Source organism: Amblyomma americanum, chromosome 1 (genome assembly GCF_052857255.1).
Source record: "Amblyomma americanum isolate KBUSLIRL-KWMA chromosome 1, ASM5285725v1, whole genome shotgun sequence".
Lineage (NCBI taxonomy): Eukaryota > Metazoa > Arthropoda > Arachnida > Ixodida > Ixodidae > Amblyomma > Amblyomma americanum.
This window is the reverse complement of record NC_135497.1, coordinates 28,512,719-28,530,190: the sequence shown is the minus strand read 5'-3', so window position 1 is coordinate 28,530,190 and position 17,472 is coordinate 28,512,719. Positions and strand designations below refer to the sequence as shown.

The 17,472-nt window shown below is 45.6% G+C and overlaps 1 pseudogene across 1 annotated transcript in view; it reads right to left on the bottom strand.

The window, feature by feature from the left end:
* Nucleotides 1–16,882, bottom strand: part of LOC144123943 (protein argonaute-4 pseudogene) — a 97,750-nt pseudogene extending 80,868 nt beyond the window's left edge. Inside the window, exons 1-2 of the transcript XR_013313142.1 lie at nt 16,503–16,882; nt 14,745–15,055 (exon numbers count right to left, since the gene is read on the bottom strand). The product of XR_013313142.1 is annotated as a protein argonaute-4 pseudogene (transcript). The remainder of the gene's footprint in view (nt 1–14,744; nt 15,056–16,502) is intronic.
* Nucleotides 16,883–17,472: the final 590 nt, after the last annotated feature.

Below are 17,472 nucleotides of genomic sequence, written 5' to 3'. Positions count from 1 at the left end.
TTGCAATGAGTCAGACTTTTCAAAGCTGAATCTTCTCTTTGGGTGGCATACTCGAGAAACGAAACTTGGCACTGTAGTGGCAATTGAGTTCCCAGTGCGTGTGAAGGCTGCTGTGACACGACAGAAAGCTTGCAAGCTCTTTCCTAACGGCTATTCTGTGGAAAGTCTGCAAATGTTCCTTGTGTCAAAGGTTGTTGCATGCAGAACCTAACCCACAGAAATAGTGAGCCTTCCGCCTTTCACATATATGTTGCCAGCAAACGTTTTGGAACTTTGTTTTTTTTTTCGATATAGTATTGATTCTTGCATTTCAATTTGTGTTGTTTAGAATTTCTTAAAAATGAGTTCGGGAGCTTTGCGCTTAGAGATTTCTGAATTTGCAATTTCATTTACATTGACAAATAAGACAGTTCTGGAAATCTTTAGCAACAAAACGGTTTTGGAGAAATCTTATTTTGAGACAATAACATCTTTTATTCCACTTGGCATGTCCATCCCAGAGAGTTTAAAGGTTGCAGTAGAGACAAGATTTAGAAGCTTCTGCTCCTCGGTAGATACTCAGTACAGAAAAATTAATGGCCGAGCAAAAGAGGGGTTCCTTAAAAAAGAGCGCCATGTAAAAATTCCCTTCGATAAGGAAAGTTCTGTTCAAAATTCAAATAACAGTATCAAGGACATCATTATTCAAGCTTTACAGGAAGAAGTGAAGCGAATGGAGGGTGTATCAGAACGGTCTCTTTCTGAACTGCGCAAGTCCATTCAGGATTTTGAGGCGAAATGCCTTCAGCTGCCAAAAGGAAACAAAAGCCTGTCATCACAGGCAAAAAACTGCCGCTTGCTCAACAACTGCAGAAAAAGGGTCGGGGAAGGTTCGAAAAGCACCGATAGAAGAAAGCTGCATTCTGTAGGCAGCGTGATAGTTCAAGGGCTAGAAGAAATTTTGGAAAGCTATGGCTTGGACTTATGCCAGTTGGTTGTAGAAGACCTTCGAGGGCTACTGCACAAAATCACTTTTTCTGACATTGACGGAATCTCCGTGGAGCGAGGAATCAAAAAAGAATACCGCAGTAATGGTAAAACTGACTATCGGGATCTTTCTTCCCCCGAGATGGCTGTGTAGTCAGCACACGAACAAGCAGGAGAACTCTATCTTTTCTCCTGATTGACAGCAGCCGGAGGCTGCAGAGCCATACCTTACATCGCCTGCTCGCAGTCGTCGAAGTCTCTGAAAACTATTTTCAGATTAGAGAAAGTTTGAAGGATTTGATAGACGAAGTTAACAGTGTTGTGAAAAGGGGCAGTGTCAGCTTGGAAGGACAGGAAGTTCCCGTCATAGTCTGTCTGGGCTCAGATCTAAAATTCTTGCTCATGGTTCAAGGATTGCAGTCAGCGTCTTCTAGGCACCCATGTCCTTTCTGTCGTATTAATTTAAAGGAACGAAGCAGAGCTGGGCCAAACACAGAGGAGTGTAATAAGCCGCCTCTTCTGCGCACTCTAAAAAACATGAGGGAGGACGGCATTGTTGAAGAATTCGGAATGAAAGTCGTTCCCCTATTCAACATTGAACCTGCATTTGTGGTTCCAGACATTTTACACATGCGCATTCGAGTCGTTAATCGCCTGGTTGATGGATTGATTGTCGAAGCAATGGACAAAGACAACCGCGATAAAGTTACGTTAAACACCAAGAGCACTCACGTGGAAGCAATTGTGCAGGCAATTAATAGCTGTGGTGTAAAATTTGAACTGTGGCAGGACGAAAGAAAAGGAAAACATTTCACCTGTATTCAAGGAGACTCCTGCGAGAACCTGCTCGAAATGCTGCCAGAGAGGCTCACTGGAAAACTCAGCCCGGAAACAGAAAAAAAAATCATCTCACTTTGGAAAATGCTTAGTCGCATTTTTGATCATTTTGAACATAACACGACCGGCGAAAGCATCGAGCAAGAAATAGCCAAATTCCATAAAACGTACTTAGAACTTGGAGAACGAGGGCATAAGGGTTACGGGGCTGAAAGAATGACGCCATATATGCATATTCTTGTCTGTCATGCCTCAAATAAGCATAAAGAATTCAAGTGTTTGGGGTGGTTTTCGAGCGAAGGCATTGAGAAAAAGAATGATATTCTGAAGCATTTGCATCATGCAAGATCCAATAAATGGAATGTGGCCGCCGATGCGCTGAAGCTGGCAAAACGCCTTGAGAATAGCGCGCACGTAACAACAAGTCGAGCGTACAAAAAACACGATCGTTCATACTGGGTTGAGGGTATGATTGAAGAGAGTCGCACAAATAGGGCTCGAAGCGCTCCTGAAATGGAGCGCGAGGATACACCTCCCGCTTGCATCGAGGATATGGACGCGGTTGAACTGCGGACCGAATTGAAAGCTGCTGGCATTTCAACGAAAGTAAAATCAGTTCCCAAACTGCGTGAAATGATTCGCAAAGAAAGAGAAAAACGATGTTTTCAGCAGTCGACTTGACTTCTATTAGCCAAAATGGCCTGCAATTAGCAATTGCCTGCTCGCGATGTTCCACAAGTCTGTATGCCTCAGTTTTTATCATTTCTTAGATTTTAATGAAATATTCATCAAAAATTTTTGTAGTGCAGTATGTGCACACTTGCAGCTTGAACGGTTTACTATGTCTCTTCACTCAATGCTAAATCTCGCATTCTCGCTGGTACGACTAAACGAGAATGAAATGCTTTGTTTGTGCTTGTGGCGACTTATATGTGCAGTAAATGTTCTTCGTTCTTCGCCATATTTGTGATAATCTTCCTTGATGTGCAATATTTACACGCTGTATCTGTATTCATGTATGATATGTTTATATTTTTCTGTCACGCCACGCTGTGTTGTTTTGTGTTTTTTTGGGTTTCATCAAGATTAGGCCAATTGTGTTTTATAATTACTGCAGTGCACGCTTGAAATGCCTTCGCAGTGCACCTCTGGCTGCCTATGTTCCCTGCGAAACGGCGCGGTTCATGTGGCTGACCTCATTGTAGCGCGAATGTTGCACCTCTCCTTTCCTCACAACCAGCCTAGTGATGTGTGGCGGTTGCAAGTGGTACACGTCTATGTAGAAGGTGTAAAGTTTTGCCATACTTAATATTTACTACCGACACTTTCTCAAGCTGGTTCTGTGCATAAGTGCATTGTGTATTTCTAGCAAACGGTCGAAATGTATCGTTTAGACTTTTTCTGCGCCATGATGTGATGCGATAATAAATGTATTCTGTCATGTCAAGTAAACTGCCGCTTTGATTTTTTGTACGAGTTTTTTGTAGCGATTATTACGGCAGCATTTCGAGCCTTCAACGTGGCGGCGCCGTGGTGGTGGCGGCACCGCCACCCTGTGGCTGCGTTGACACCCTGTAGATGCGCCGCCACCCTGTCACGTGGTTGGTCACGTGGTGCGGCTGATCACGTTGTTGGTCACGTGTTTGGTCACGTGACCAAGTTCCACTCGGGCAGCTGTAGCTATCGCGTCACTCCAGGTTTAACCAAAGCTAAACCACCGTTATTTTTTTTTTGCAACTTGCACAAAAGGACAGGAACAAAGAATTGAGCAAAACACTCAACAGGTTAGGAAATTCGGTAGGCTGAAGAAGTTAAACTGAATGTACGCATTGCTAAATTTAATTTTCGCTATTTTCAACTTCACTCCTGAACCTAATATGGCCTCCTTTTGGTGATTCTCATTTGCGATGACATGTTCTATCTGCGGCCGCCTCAGCATTCACAGTTGACGGCGAGAGGACCGAATTCCTGGGGGTATTCAGCGTCGGTCGCAATCGAGTCACGTCACCATGCTGGTGAGTAACGTCATGTAGATCCGGGCGTCAGGGTACGTTAGTAAATTTCAGCTTTAACATAAGTGATGTGTCTCCACTTGGATCCCAATTTAGATCAGTTACGAAAAACAACAGAAGGAACGAAGAGGACCGGGTGGGACGCATTGCTGCCGTTATATGATCTCTAATCGTCTTTGAAACATTTGTCAGGCAGTGCTTTCAAATACGTGAAAAGGTATGTTTGGCGCATCACAGCTCCAGCTGCCGCTGAGCGAGTTCTTATAAACGTGAAAAAGCAATGCTTGCTTTCCGATCCCTCATAGTTATGTCACACCCAAAAATAATTGTGGAATCTCCTTCATCACGCTTTTCCATAAGCCGTATAATATTTCCATGCGTTACGGTTGATGGTTTATCGTCCCAAAGCGACTCAGGCTATGAGGAACGCCGTAGTGAAAGACTCCGGAAATTTCGACCAGCTGAGGTTCTTTAACATGCACTGAAATCGAACAGTACACGGACCACTATCATTTCGCCTACATCAAAATCCAAGCGCTCCATAACGATCGCAAAGTACAACATTGATGACTTGACTACACAACTCCTCATTGCGGCAGCACTATGAGCAGTACTTTTGAACAAAGAAAAGAAATCGCGCTGAAATTAAGAAATTTGGGGAACACTTAGCTCCGCCTTGTTGGTATGATGCTATAGCAGTAACAGGTCTTTTCTGCGGCTTGGTGTCCTCTGCATATTTTGTATTCGAAATTTCAGGCTATTTCGCATGGTCTCATGACGTAACATTTAGCCCGGCGAGCAATGAGCACTCGACCGTATAACCAGCCAACAGCCACCCGCTAGTGCACCTCCCATCTCGGACATGTGACGGCGCTTGGTCATGTCGCCAGGTATCGTAATCTAGTATCTTAACCCCGCTCAGCCACAGCGTTTAATGCCGGGATGCATGAGGCGTTTTTATGGCGTGAGGCCGGCGATTTTCACCCGATGGTGAGCGCCGCCACCAATGTGGACCTACCAGATAATTTTCGCACGTCGTCCGACAACGGTTGATGAGGCGGCGGCTGACGCGAGCGAATAGGTGCGCAGAAAGCCCGTTCTTTTCCGATATGACTGCTTGCGCACGTCGCCGTCGACGAGGCCGCCATGGCCGACGAGCACGTGGCGACTTGGGGGGCGGGCATAGAAACGTGACTGTCTTGAAGATAAACGATTCATCAAGCATAGCATGTCTTTTTTTTATGGGGACATGAATTACTGTCGTATGAAAATGGGCGCGCGCGTTTCCTCAAAGCCGGTGGAAGAAAACCACGCGCGCAAAAAGCCTGTGTTGTCTCGAGCGTGTGGTTCTCGATATCTGGACATGTTCATGCGGAGTAATGTGATAAAAAAAATCCGAGGGATCTGGTTGCATGTTACATTCTCGAATTTCCTGTTTAAATTATCCCTACGTCATAAGACAGGCCGGTGATCAGCCATGGAACTTAAAAGCTTCACATCCTGAGCCGGCCCTCGCCCTCCTAACCAAGCCAAACTTGCGACAAGCCAAGTGGGAGCTCCGCGTTTTTGCGTCACTGCATGCAATGGACTCTACCGTGGCGCGCGCGCGCACACCCACACACTCAGCCCAACACACACACACACACATGCAGAAAAAGGCAGTGAACTAGGGCGCCAGAAAGTCACGTGCATGCAGGTACAATTCCTATACAAGCGCATCCCGAAAATGGTTACACGTTTAAATGGTATTATTCAATAATTTGTACGCTGAGCAACCTGTCACCATACTTCTGTATAAATGCGGGAAACACATGTTGTGTGCAAGCAGCCTAGGTAAAATGATCAGCGCCGTTCGTAAGTAGAAGGCAGCATATTTTCATTTTGCGAAAGCATAGCAGCTCATAAGGAGGAAAATCAGGCGTTGTCCTCCCCAGAGGTTTGGAAAAACCACGTGACCTAATCAGAAAAAGAAAAATTAAGTTTCGTAAATAAAATACTTTCCGAAGTGGGTTCCGCACCCACGAAGGGAACCCGCCGCATTGGCTCAGTGGATAGGGCGCGATGTCAGTGCACGCTAAACATCCCCAGGTGGACTAAATTACTCCAGAACCCTCCACTACGGCACCTTTTTCTTCTTTTTTTTTCACTCCCTCCATTTTCCCTTTACGGCGCGGTTCAGGTGTCAGCCGATATGAAAGACAGATACTGCGCCATTTCCTTTCTCAAAAAACCAATTTTCAATTTTTACTTTCAAGGTTAGTTTCTAACATTGGTATTGAAGAAAGGAAATGGCGCATTAACTGTCTCACATATATCGGTGGACGCTCGAACCACGCCGTGAGAGGACCGACCTCTGGCCCACTTGAAGGTCAAAACCGTAAGCACCGCGAAATCGTTACGAGGTAGCATAGTGAAGCTTTCGCATCAAAAGTGAAGGAAAATAATGTTGCCGGCCGTGGCAATTGCAATCTAATATCTTAACCACCCGAGCTGCAGCCGGCGGAGGAGAAAGGGAAATGATATCGAGGAGAAATATAAAGGGGAGCGATAGCAAGGAAGCACAGGATCGAGTATTCGGGTGTGGCTAAATCCCCGGTCCGCTTTCGAAGGGGGATGCTATTCACATACCTGGCTTAATATCTCATATGGGCCCTTGAGGCTTGGGTGTTACGCATATTTTTGAAAGTATGGCGGAGTGCTTGGCGTAACGCACTCTGGCACAGGTCAGCCCGGTATTGCACTGCCTCCGGGATTGGCCCGTGGCCTACGGGCTATTGCGCGCGCTTTTCTTCTGTCTCTTTACTCCCATCTTTCACCTCCTACTATCAGCACACAGGCAGCTGGGCGTGGCTCCGCACTGAGCCAGTAAGCAAGCCCGTGCTTTTCCTTTCGTCCTTCTGTCGACAACTCAACTCAACTCGAAAAAAGGAAGCACAGGGGCTTGAGCTGGGTTTGGGTATCGTCGCCTTCATCAACTTCCATTCGGGCGGCGTGAACTGATCAGCTTGGCTGGTCATTGCATTAAAGCAGCACGCCATCGCCGCAGCCGAACACCACGCTGCAAGCTTTCTCCTTCACAGCTCGTCAGTAGACTTAATTGTTGTCAGTAATTTTTTTCCCCGTTGCGAAAAACTTGACAATTATGGTGAGTCAGGTTATAACTGCAACCTCTTTCGAAAAAATAAAAACACTGACGTGTAAACAAATGCGCAACACAAGGTTCTTACTGATGCTTATACGGCCGCTAGTTCTGTTCTGTCACCATTCATCAGATTTTCTGTACAGCAAAACACCATTTACCATGAAGACACAGACCGTCCCACGGGGAGAAGTTGGGTGCAGCGCTAAAAAAATTCTATTCCACGCATTATGCTCTGGACTCACTGAGTGATAGCTGGGCCTTGGCACAATTCTGGAACGTTTAGCCATATCTTGTGTGATGTGCATATATACCGCCAGTAGTTTTTGACAAATGGCCCCTCAAAGTCGGACAAAGACGGGGCGTGTACACCGCTTCAACCCCAACCCGACTTCTTTCTTTTCTTGCACCGCAGTAAAGGAAAAGACTAGGGGAGCCGCACAGTCAGCCCGTTTCGAACACGCTGGGTGGAAAAAAAAACAGAAACGCGAAGGGTGCCCCCCTCCCGAGGAGCTTGGCTTGAGGGGAGGACACACAAAGCGGACAATGGGCGAAGCTTACTAGCGTCTCTCTCTCAAACCGGGAGGAAGAATGTAAGAGAAGGAGGAGGAGCTCAACTTCATGCGGCCCGTGGTGGCGGCGTTGTGAACTAGGAGCGGATGAACCAGAATCCTGGCCATGGAAAAACGTAAGGAATGTCAGCAAAAAAAAATTTTTTAGACATATCATGCCATCAGTTGCATAGTGAGGTGGCCCTTATTTTCTACTGACAATGCCATTTATTTCTAAAAGTTTAATTGGAATAATTTGTTTTAGGTGGGAAAATATTTTTGCAATTTCTGTCTCTGCATTCAACCCCAGCATTGGTCGCTGCACGGTGCTCCAAGTGGATGCTCCTCATATTTCGGTTTGAAAGGTCCGCTTACATGTTTATTCACATCTTGTCACTTTAAACTCAAGCATGACGCAAGTTCAGCATGCACCGTTGTGCGGGAGAGAAAGGCTTGATATGGTGAAACTTGTGTATTCTTTTTAATGGTAGCGCTCTTGTAAATTGCCTAGTGAGTTCACCTTCATTTTCTTTATAAAATTTGTTGGGGCACCCAGAGGGCTAATCACAATAGTTTTCTCCACCCATGTAAGCAGATCACAGAGGGACACGGTTAGTATTTGACCTTTGTATGGCGTCTGAATACTTTCTGTTGCTGCCAAGAGCCTCACAGTTCCACCAGTGCTGCCATAAGCACTCTTCCCTTGTGATGTCACGAGAAAGTCCATTTCATTGAAAAATTGAACTCAATTTCACGGTAGCAGAGATTTCGACTCTGATTGGTCAGACCGCAAAGTGTGCTTTCCGGCTCAGTACTGTTTGTGTTGAACAAAAGTCATTGTGCCATGCAGTCACTTAATTTTTACTTTTTGTAAACGTAGCATTCAGCAGGTTTCTGTACTGACAAAGCTGGTGGCATTGAAGCCTAGCATACCATTATATTCCAGCAGTGGAGTGCTGGTCTTGTGTATATTTACAGCCAACAGAAAAATGTGCTGCAGTGAAGAGGAAGCACAGAGCAATGTCGATGTTGAATGCAGGGACACAACTAGCAAAATTGTTTTCTCACTTGAAACAAAAAATGGTCCGATTAAACTTCTAGAAATAAATGCCATTAAAGGGTACAGTGCAACTTTCTGTGGTTCACAATTTAATTAAGATCACCTTATTATGCTATAGACTGCTGAATATATCTCAAAATAAAGCAAATTTTCTCAATATTCGTATTCTTTTGCTGGCATGCCTTACGCTTTTTGCTCTCTGAAACATTTTTATCACCTTCTTTTTCTTTGCCTTCTGGACAGCTTAGAAATATAGCTCCAATAATTGAAGTTACAGTAGTTACTGTAAGCACATAACATTTGATAAAAGATTTCAAATTTTCATATTTTGTACCTTCTTCCATGTTTTATTTAAAACAAAATAAGTTCAATTTACTGCATATGGAAGCGGAATGCCTTTTATTTATATAAAAAAGTTTCATAGTCATGTGTAAGAATGTTATTTTTACAAATTCTTTGCAAGGTTACGTTTGGCTACTGTTTACAAACATGATATGATGGCCAAGACACGAAAAAATTTATTCCACCAAAAAAAAGCTTGGATAATGTTTGTCAATAAGCCTTTTTTTTTATTGAAGATGGTCAAATGCTAAGTCTGGATCAGTTGGCATTGAATGACCCAATGACATTTAAATGCCAACTGTGTGCTGGTTTGAAGGAGCATTTATGATATTTTTGTACCTTAATTAATATTGCAGTGTAAGCAGAATGCAATTTGCACTGCCTGCATAATTGGAATGGTTCCATATCATGCCGTTTACTTTGCTCCTTGTGCGCAAACATATTGCCTTGAAACTAATTTTTGCTGCAGGCATTCACCCCATATGGATACTGCTGCTCCTGAGCAGCATACACAACTGGACCTGTGGAGTAGTATGACTGTGTGAACCCTTGGTAACTTTCTGGGAAAAATTTATGCACTCATTTGGCTGCTTGGTATTTTCAAGTTTCATATGTAATGGCAGATGAAATGTTGTCCTAAGGATGAATGTGGCCATTCGTTAACACCATTTTACAGTAGCGATATTTGCAAAATGATTCATTCTATTTATCTAGTTTGTACTTTTGTTCACTACATGCTGCACGTATGCCTTAAGAAAGAGAATCAGAACCCGTTCCTGAGTAAAAAATTAGCCTGATTTGTTTGTTGTGGATATTAGGATGCCACAGCTAGCATTTGTGATCTCCAAATACACATTTTTATGTGTCTGTATTTTTTCAAGGGTGGGTGCAGAAAGGAAACATCAGCTTGGAACCCCTTGGGGTCGTTATCCAGATCTAGACAATCTCTTAATGTCTGACAGTATTTCAGTCTTGGCAGAACAGAACGCAGGGTAACACGACACAGACAAGACAGATACAATGCTAACAACTGAGGAATTTATTGCCTTGCTCAGAATAAATGCAGAAGCATCATCCAAAATGCAGCGAAGGAAAGTCATGGAATCCTCATTTTGTCACATTTGTTGTGATTATTTATCCAGATATGATAGTCAATTTCTTTTTTTGTTAATGTAAGTGGTGATGTACTTATGCAGGTTAAACAGTTCTTGTGTATGATGTAGGCCTCGTATATCTCTTACATGAGCTAGCTATCAATCATATTTCCTCATAATTCTACTTCGGCGAAATTCTGGAAGGCACAGTCGGACATGTGTCTTGCTACCTTGCTGCCATATCCTGTCTGTATGCAAACATGTTCCATTAGATGAATGTTGACACACGGACCTTACTTCCCAACATGACACTCCGCATAAAGAGGGATATTGTAAACTAAGCCATTGTCACATGCCGTGACTTTGTATCTGTGCTCCATATTACAAAGGGCTGTCTTTGAAACACCTTTTCTGGGCGCGTTGCATACTAAGTGCAGCTACTTTTTGCAAAAACAAATGAAGCCATCGCAAAGAACTTCTGCACGCTGCAAAAGAAGGTGAAGCGCCAAACAGTGAAGAACGAAAAACTTGTGTGAAGCCAACAACTTGACCAAACTAGGGCTGGGTGTGAAGAAGAGTGACTGCCTATGCCTGAATGCCTCCTTTACAGCAAAAACACAAAAGGATAACTGGCCTTTCAATGTAATTGTCTCTGAACATAGATCGTGGCAGCAACCTTTAGGGTGGTATCTGCGAAAATGGCTCTCCTTGCTCACTGTGACAGACCCTTTCCTGGTAAAGAAGTCAGAAATGTCCGCATTCCTCTCGAACAGCTATCCAGAAGAAGTGTCTTCTCTATTGTAATCAAGGACTTATATTACAAGCTGCCACATACCGCCTTGTTTGAGATGGTAACAGAAGGCACTAATTCCATGGAAGCACAATTCCAGAACCAATGCGGATATTTCCTGGAATTGATAAGCATCTATCTGCGTTCTACCTATGTAATGTTTAATGATGATCTGTACACTCAATGGCAAGGAGTATCGACCTGTTCCTACATTGCACTGACTCTCAGCAACCTTCTGCTAGCCTGTCAACATAGCCAACTAAAAGAAGCTTTGCATGCACCAATATGATGACGACGTTCCTGCTTGTGGACGACTTCCAAGTAATCCACAAGCTTCCTGATCCAGGGCAACACAAGAGCATTGTTGACATCTTTAAGACCTTCTTCGATGTTCTTGCCAACTTTGAGCTAACCAAAGAAATGCCAGTGGAGGTACAGCTTCAGTTTCTCGATCTATGGCTATACGTAGGAGAGGCCGACATGTATTGATATTATTTCCCACGGTCGAAAAAAAGGCTGTGGCCGCAGATGCACTGAAAAATGCCCCAAGCAGATTGTATATTGACCGTCAGCAGGAAAGCGTTGAGGACCAACTGACACGGTTACGTGAAGCTGGTTTCCAAGATGACCTCATCTGCAGCCTTGGCTTCAAGATAATGAAAGGAATTTGCCAATCTACCCCAACGAGGCTTCAGAAAGAACAGAAGTTCTCTGTCATGCCATATGTGCACAATGTCAGCCACGCTCTAAAGAAACTGGTCGGGCGGGCTTGTGTGAACTTAGTATGCAACATGCCCAGCAAAGGTGCTTCAAAGACAGCCTAGTGTATGACAAAGCAAAGAGACAAATTCACAGCATGCGGCAGTGGCTTAGTTCACGAGATCCCTCTGTCATGCGGAGCGTCATATGTTAGGACATAAGGTTCGCGTGTGAACATCCGTCTAATGGAACATGTCGGCAACACAGACAGGATATGGCAGCAAGCTAGCAAGACGCGTGTCGGACTAAGTGCATTCCCCACTTTCGACGATGTAAAATTCTGAGGATATATAATCGACAGCTCATGCGCAAAATATACAAAGTGTACATCATACATAAGAAATGTTCAGCCTGCGAAAACACAACATCAGTAATGTTAAGGAAAAAAGAAATGACTATCTGGATAAAAAATGACAGATATGAAAATGACGATTCCATGACTTTCCTTCTCTGTATTTTGGATGATGGCTCCTGTATTTATTGTGAGCAAAGCAATAAATTCCTCATATGTTAATCAGTGCTGTAGCTATGTCTTCTTTGTGTACTGTTACCTGCGCAGTTTTGCTAAGAATCATGCACCAACTGGTCCGGCTGCTTTCCGTGAAGTAGTTTAGTGACCTCATACAAATTTTTCTTGACTGGAGATATGTTACTTAGCATAGTTGCCTGCCTTTCAAGATGTCGCATACTTGGGATAATAATGCATGCTTTGTGTTGCGCTGCAGCGGACCACTGCTATGGAAGGGGTTGCGTTGCTGACTGACACAGATAGTATGTTTTCTGCTGTCACAGTAATGTTACACCTGATTTGTTGTTGGTGCAACTAAAGCATTATGAAGTGCACTATTATCTTCGGTTTTGTTGTCATGGTGTTTTGTGCCATTTGTGGATCCTCTCCTGCAAGGCCAGTGGTTTGCACTAGCTTATAGCAGTTCGTGCAGTATTAATTGCATGGCCTGACAACCTTCATTCCAATTCCTCACAGGTATCTTTTTAGCTAAAATATTGTTTATATAATGCCGTTTGGAGCTATTATCTCCGACACCACAGCAGCCTCTTTGGAATGGTTCAGAGAATAACAGCTGGTGCTTGTTTGCCATATGGGCAGATTTTATTCTTTCTGTTAGGGTTAGCATGCATAACATCACACATGAGCAATATGTGATGAGCAGCAAGTTGTGTTGGCATTTTATAAGGATCATTGAGCAATGTAGGCTGATATGAAATGCTTTACTGTTTTTGTGTAAAATGCAGACTCGCATCATGCATGCCGTTCCCCAAAGAAAATTCTGAGGAGGCTGAGAACCTGTTCATCAAGAGAGGATGACTACTCAGCAGGCTCACCAATGCGTGAACGTTCAAACTCCACAACTGCCATAATGTCGGGATTAGGATGTTTAGCATAAGCTACCTTAAGTTTGCGCACAAGCTTATGCATCTGAACTCTTATTCCTGGCTGTAAGTGCCACGGTCGAAGCCTTCCTCAAGCTGGTTTGTAATGCTGCACAAGTGTGAATTTTTTATTTTGTTTGCACTGTTAAATTAGTAGGTAGATACAAGTGCGATGGAATCTTATTTTTGTGGCACCATAACACTGATAAAAGCAGATATGGTGCAGTTGTTCATGGAAATTATTGCATTAGTGCTCCTTGGATGGCAGTAAGAAATTCGTTGGTAAAGCTTCTTGCATTTTGTTTATGGATGTGTTTTGTTCTGATAACAAAAATTTCCACATTTCTGCGGTATTGTGATTTGCGTATCACTGAATGATTTCCGAAGATGCACACAGCCTGTCTACTGCTATGAAGAGCTCCAGTAGTACAGGTATATTACATTTTGTAGGCATTATAATGGTAAATTTAAAGAACCCTTAAGGAAAGTAATAAAAGTGGGAACAAATTATGAACCCATTGCACGCATATTTCCTGATGAGTGTAGGGGTGTAAGCAGCACCAAAATGCCAATGACTCTGCAGTAATAATGTGTGATTCACCCCAATTCGTTTAGGTCACGTTTTCTCCTTTTCGGGCTGGTTCTTTCGTGAAACAGCAGCGTGAATGATGTATGAAAGGGCAACACTCTCTTCTGGGCCGAATGCAAGGGTGCGAGATATAGATGCCTAAAAACGCCTTTAAAGGTGTTTTATAATTTAGTCATGTTCATTTCCATCCATGTCCATATCCACAGAAGCCCAGATAATCAGTCTCTCTTTGTCTGCTTGTAGCCAAGCTTGTAACTGTGCACTTTCTCTCACTTAGGTGTTCATTTCGGGTGGGGCATAAAGCCTTTATGTAGTCTGTGTGTGCGTTCAGAGAATTGTGGAGCGGAAATGAGATTGGCTTTCAGAAGCATTATTCACAATGAGTGCGCCTAATATAAAGGTACTTCAAGAGTCACAAAAAGTGCCCTAAGGTGTGTATACTGCGGTTGCAAGGGTTAGGAAAAATGAAGGCAGCAGCTAATGCTCCTCTGCATTTTGTCACAGGAGGTGTTAGCTAGGACGACTTTGGCTCTTAAAATATGTAGTCGCCTTTGGTGCAGTGCTTTTTCTATATTCCTTGAGGACGAAAGGGGTAAGGCCGCTATCGGTGATTCTATGGTAAGTCTTCTCATCTCCAGCTGTGCCAGGCTGAGCGCAGTGTACTCATTTTCGTCGCGTAAGTGGGCAGTGGGCAGCGCTGGATATTTGGATGGTGAGGTGCTGGGTTCAAACCCCAGTTTCCGTTGAGTACCAACTGGCTTTCTAATGGGTACAAGATTTCGCCCAGCCTGGTGCTCAGCTCTTCTGGGGCGAGATGATTGGGAAGAGGGCCTAGGACCAAATCGTTGCATTGAAAGGCCAGTGATCTGTTCCGCCGTCAGTCAACCCTAAGTGCGCCTCGTGCAGTAAAAGCTCACTTGTGACCCTTGCTGTCCAAACATTGGTGCCGGTTTGCATGCTGAGCATAAGCATTACGAGGAATTCGGCACAAGCGCCTCTTGTTCACATGACTGCCGCAACGTTGCTCATAGCTTTGAACATTTAAAAAATTGTGTGGCAACATCATTCGTGACGTAACAGAGAGAGAAAGTGATGGAGTGGTTGCAGAGCAGAAAACACTAGGCTGATAGGCGTAGCTGCACTGGCGGGGTACTGTCCCGCATACCTGGCAATGGATAGGCTTGAGGCGGTCATTTTCGAGTAACAGTCTTACCTGCGTATTTGGCAGTTCTAGTTGCCTGGGGGCGAGGTATTAGGGTAGGTCCAAGCAAAGACGGCTGCTGCGGTGTCCCGGTACGCTTTCCTGGGCTCCGTTGAGAAAGGGGAGGGTTCCCGGTTTCGTATGTTGAACTGTTTGTGGGCTCGTTTCTTGGTGTTGCAAGGCTTTGTGCAGGAATTAAATCCAGCAGACATCTCCATTCTTTCTCCTGGGGTATTTTCACTTATAGAAAGGAGGTCCTCTTGAGAGACGTTGGTCCTTTTCCTGTCTCACGAGGCATTCTGGGTCATTGGAACGGTGTTTCCCTGCACAATGAAAGCAGAGTAAGGAGCACCTATGATCCATGTCAGCATGTTCGAGTTGTTTGATGCAGTTACCACATCTTATAAGGGTGTTCGTGGGGCAGAGAAGGCAGTTGTTACAGAATTAGGCTTTCGGACGATGTGGTTCACATTGGAATGGTGAGTGTTCGTATAGCACCTCCCTGGGGAGAGTGCTCCCTGCAAAAGTAATCGCTGTTTTTGAGCTTCCTATCATTCTCGCTGCCAAGATCCTGGCTTCAGGCGATTCATGAGCCTTTCCGAGGGCGTACCCGGTGCAATTCCATGGATCACCCCTGTACAAGAGTTGATGGGGGTGGCGATGCATGCTTTGACAGGGTATTCTTTTTCACTAAGTACTAATTTGGTAATAGAAGCAAGCTTTGCCACCACCAATCTTTCCGGCGTCTCAAGGATGGCTAAATTTTCTTCCGTTCCAACACTCAGGGTAACGCCTCGCGCTTCATCGTGCGTGAGGCGAGCTCTCGCAACGGCTTACTTAGCAATACCACTCATGTAAAGCCCTCACCCAGGAGCCCTAGTCCGCAGTAAATAAATAATCCGTAAGGTGGTCGGAAAGACGAGGACCTTCTCGTGGTCCGATGGCGCCTATATGAGTTTGGGTGGGAGGCCAAGCATTAAAAATCCCTTCTGCTTGCACCGCTGTCCACTCATCGTCCCGCTGCTCGGGAACCTACTGCAGGTGTCCGCAACGGCGCTTCCGGGGACACCCGTAGACGAAGAGCATTGGTTGACACTATTTTCTACGAGGTCACAGTTCTCGCCGGTTGTATTCTATCGTGTTGCAGGCTCAGTGACTTGGGGACGGCTGCTGAGGGGGTCCATGGTGGAGACCATGGTGGAGACCATGGAGCCATGGTGCAAGCCATATGGCTTGCACGCGAGCGTCGACAGAGTACAGAGCTCCAGCGAGCGTTAAGACTAGCTCTTTGTAACGTGGTCAAAAGAAACTGAGCCTGCGCAACGTAGTCGAGGCACTTACCTAACGTGAAGCCTTCCAAGGCGATCCACGATCGAGTTTTTTAGGAGTCGGTCCGGTCCGATATGCTACAGCGAGGGTGGCTGTGCCAAAATGGGAAGCCTTGTCAGCGCCTTAAAATTTTAGCGTGGCCAGCTGGAGTGGGCGCCGTGTCTGGAACGCCAGCGCGAGCTCGAGCCGCGAGGCACGGAGGAGCGAGGCTCGCGTTGGCGTTCCAGACTCGGCGCTCACTCGTTGGCCACGCTAAAAGGCGCTGACAAGGCTTCCCATTTCGGCACAACCACTTAGTGACGGCTGCTGAGGGGGTGCATGGGGGAGACTGGCTTGCACACGGACGTCGACAGAGTACAGAGCACCAGCGAGCGTTAAGATCTACTCTTTGTGTCGTGGTCGGTAGAAAGGTAGCCTGCGCAACGTAGTCGAGGCACTTACCTAACGTGAAGCCTTCCAAGGTGGTCCACGAGCTTCTTCGGAATTGGCCCGGTCCGAAATGATAGAGCGAGGGTGGCTGTAAGCGCCTGTTAGCGTGGCCAGCTGGAGTGGGCGCCGAGTCAGGAACACCAGCGCGAGCTCGAGCCGCGAGGCACGGCGGAGCGAAGCTCGAGCCACGAGCCACCCGATCGTGCCGCCAAGCTGACAGTGAAAGCACAGCGCTTTGGTCAGGCTTTATATGAAACGACGGGGCCCATATGAATCAAAATGCGCTACATCGTGTTGGCAGGTTAGATGGAAAAATAGAGGAGGCGCTGGATGGGGCGCATCACGAGCCTCCTCTATTTTTTTCATGCCCGCTCAACCGCGGGGAACGCCGTGGCGGCGTTCGCGCTACTACGCGAAGCTGCCGAGGAGTGGCGCGCGCAGCCCTGGATGGAGCAGACGACGCGGCAGGAGTTGCACGCAGCGTAAAACGCGACGCGCAATTCTGCTACTGTGTATGGACCTCCTGCATGTTTGTAAACAAACGAGATGGCGCTGCAGTCGCTAGCGAGCTCGTGGTAGGCAAAAGGTCGGGGAGTGGCGTCGCGGATAGGTGTTGAGCGCGGGTTTTCAAGGCTTGTAGGCGCGTTTCCAGTTTCTGCGAATCATAGCAATGGTCGATGCTTCCAACTTAGTAATTTGTCGAAGTACACGAGCTGGCGTTGGCCACGTGTGGCCTATAAAGAGAAATAGTTTGCCACTGTGTATTGTATATATGGTTAGTAGTAAACATGTAGAAAGCGTTCCTGCCGTTTATTTATGCGCTAGGCATTGAATAAAACAAGTTTTGACACTCTGCACTAGCCGGAATGATTTTACTTCGGGACAGTAGTGAGGGGAAGTGCTGGCGTTGTTTCGTCGGAGCACACATGCGCTCATCGTCTGCTGACATACGTACGTGTCGCGCTGCGCGAAAAGTGGGGAC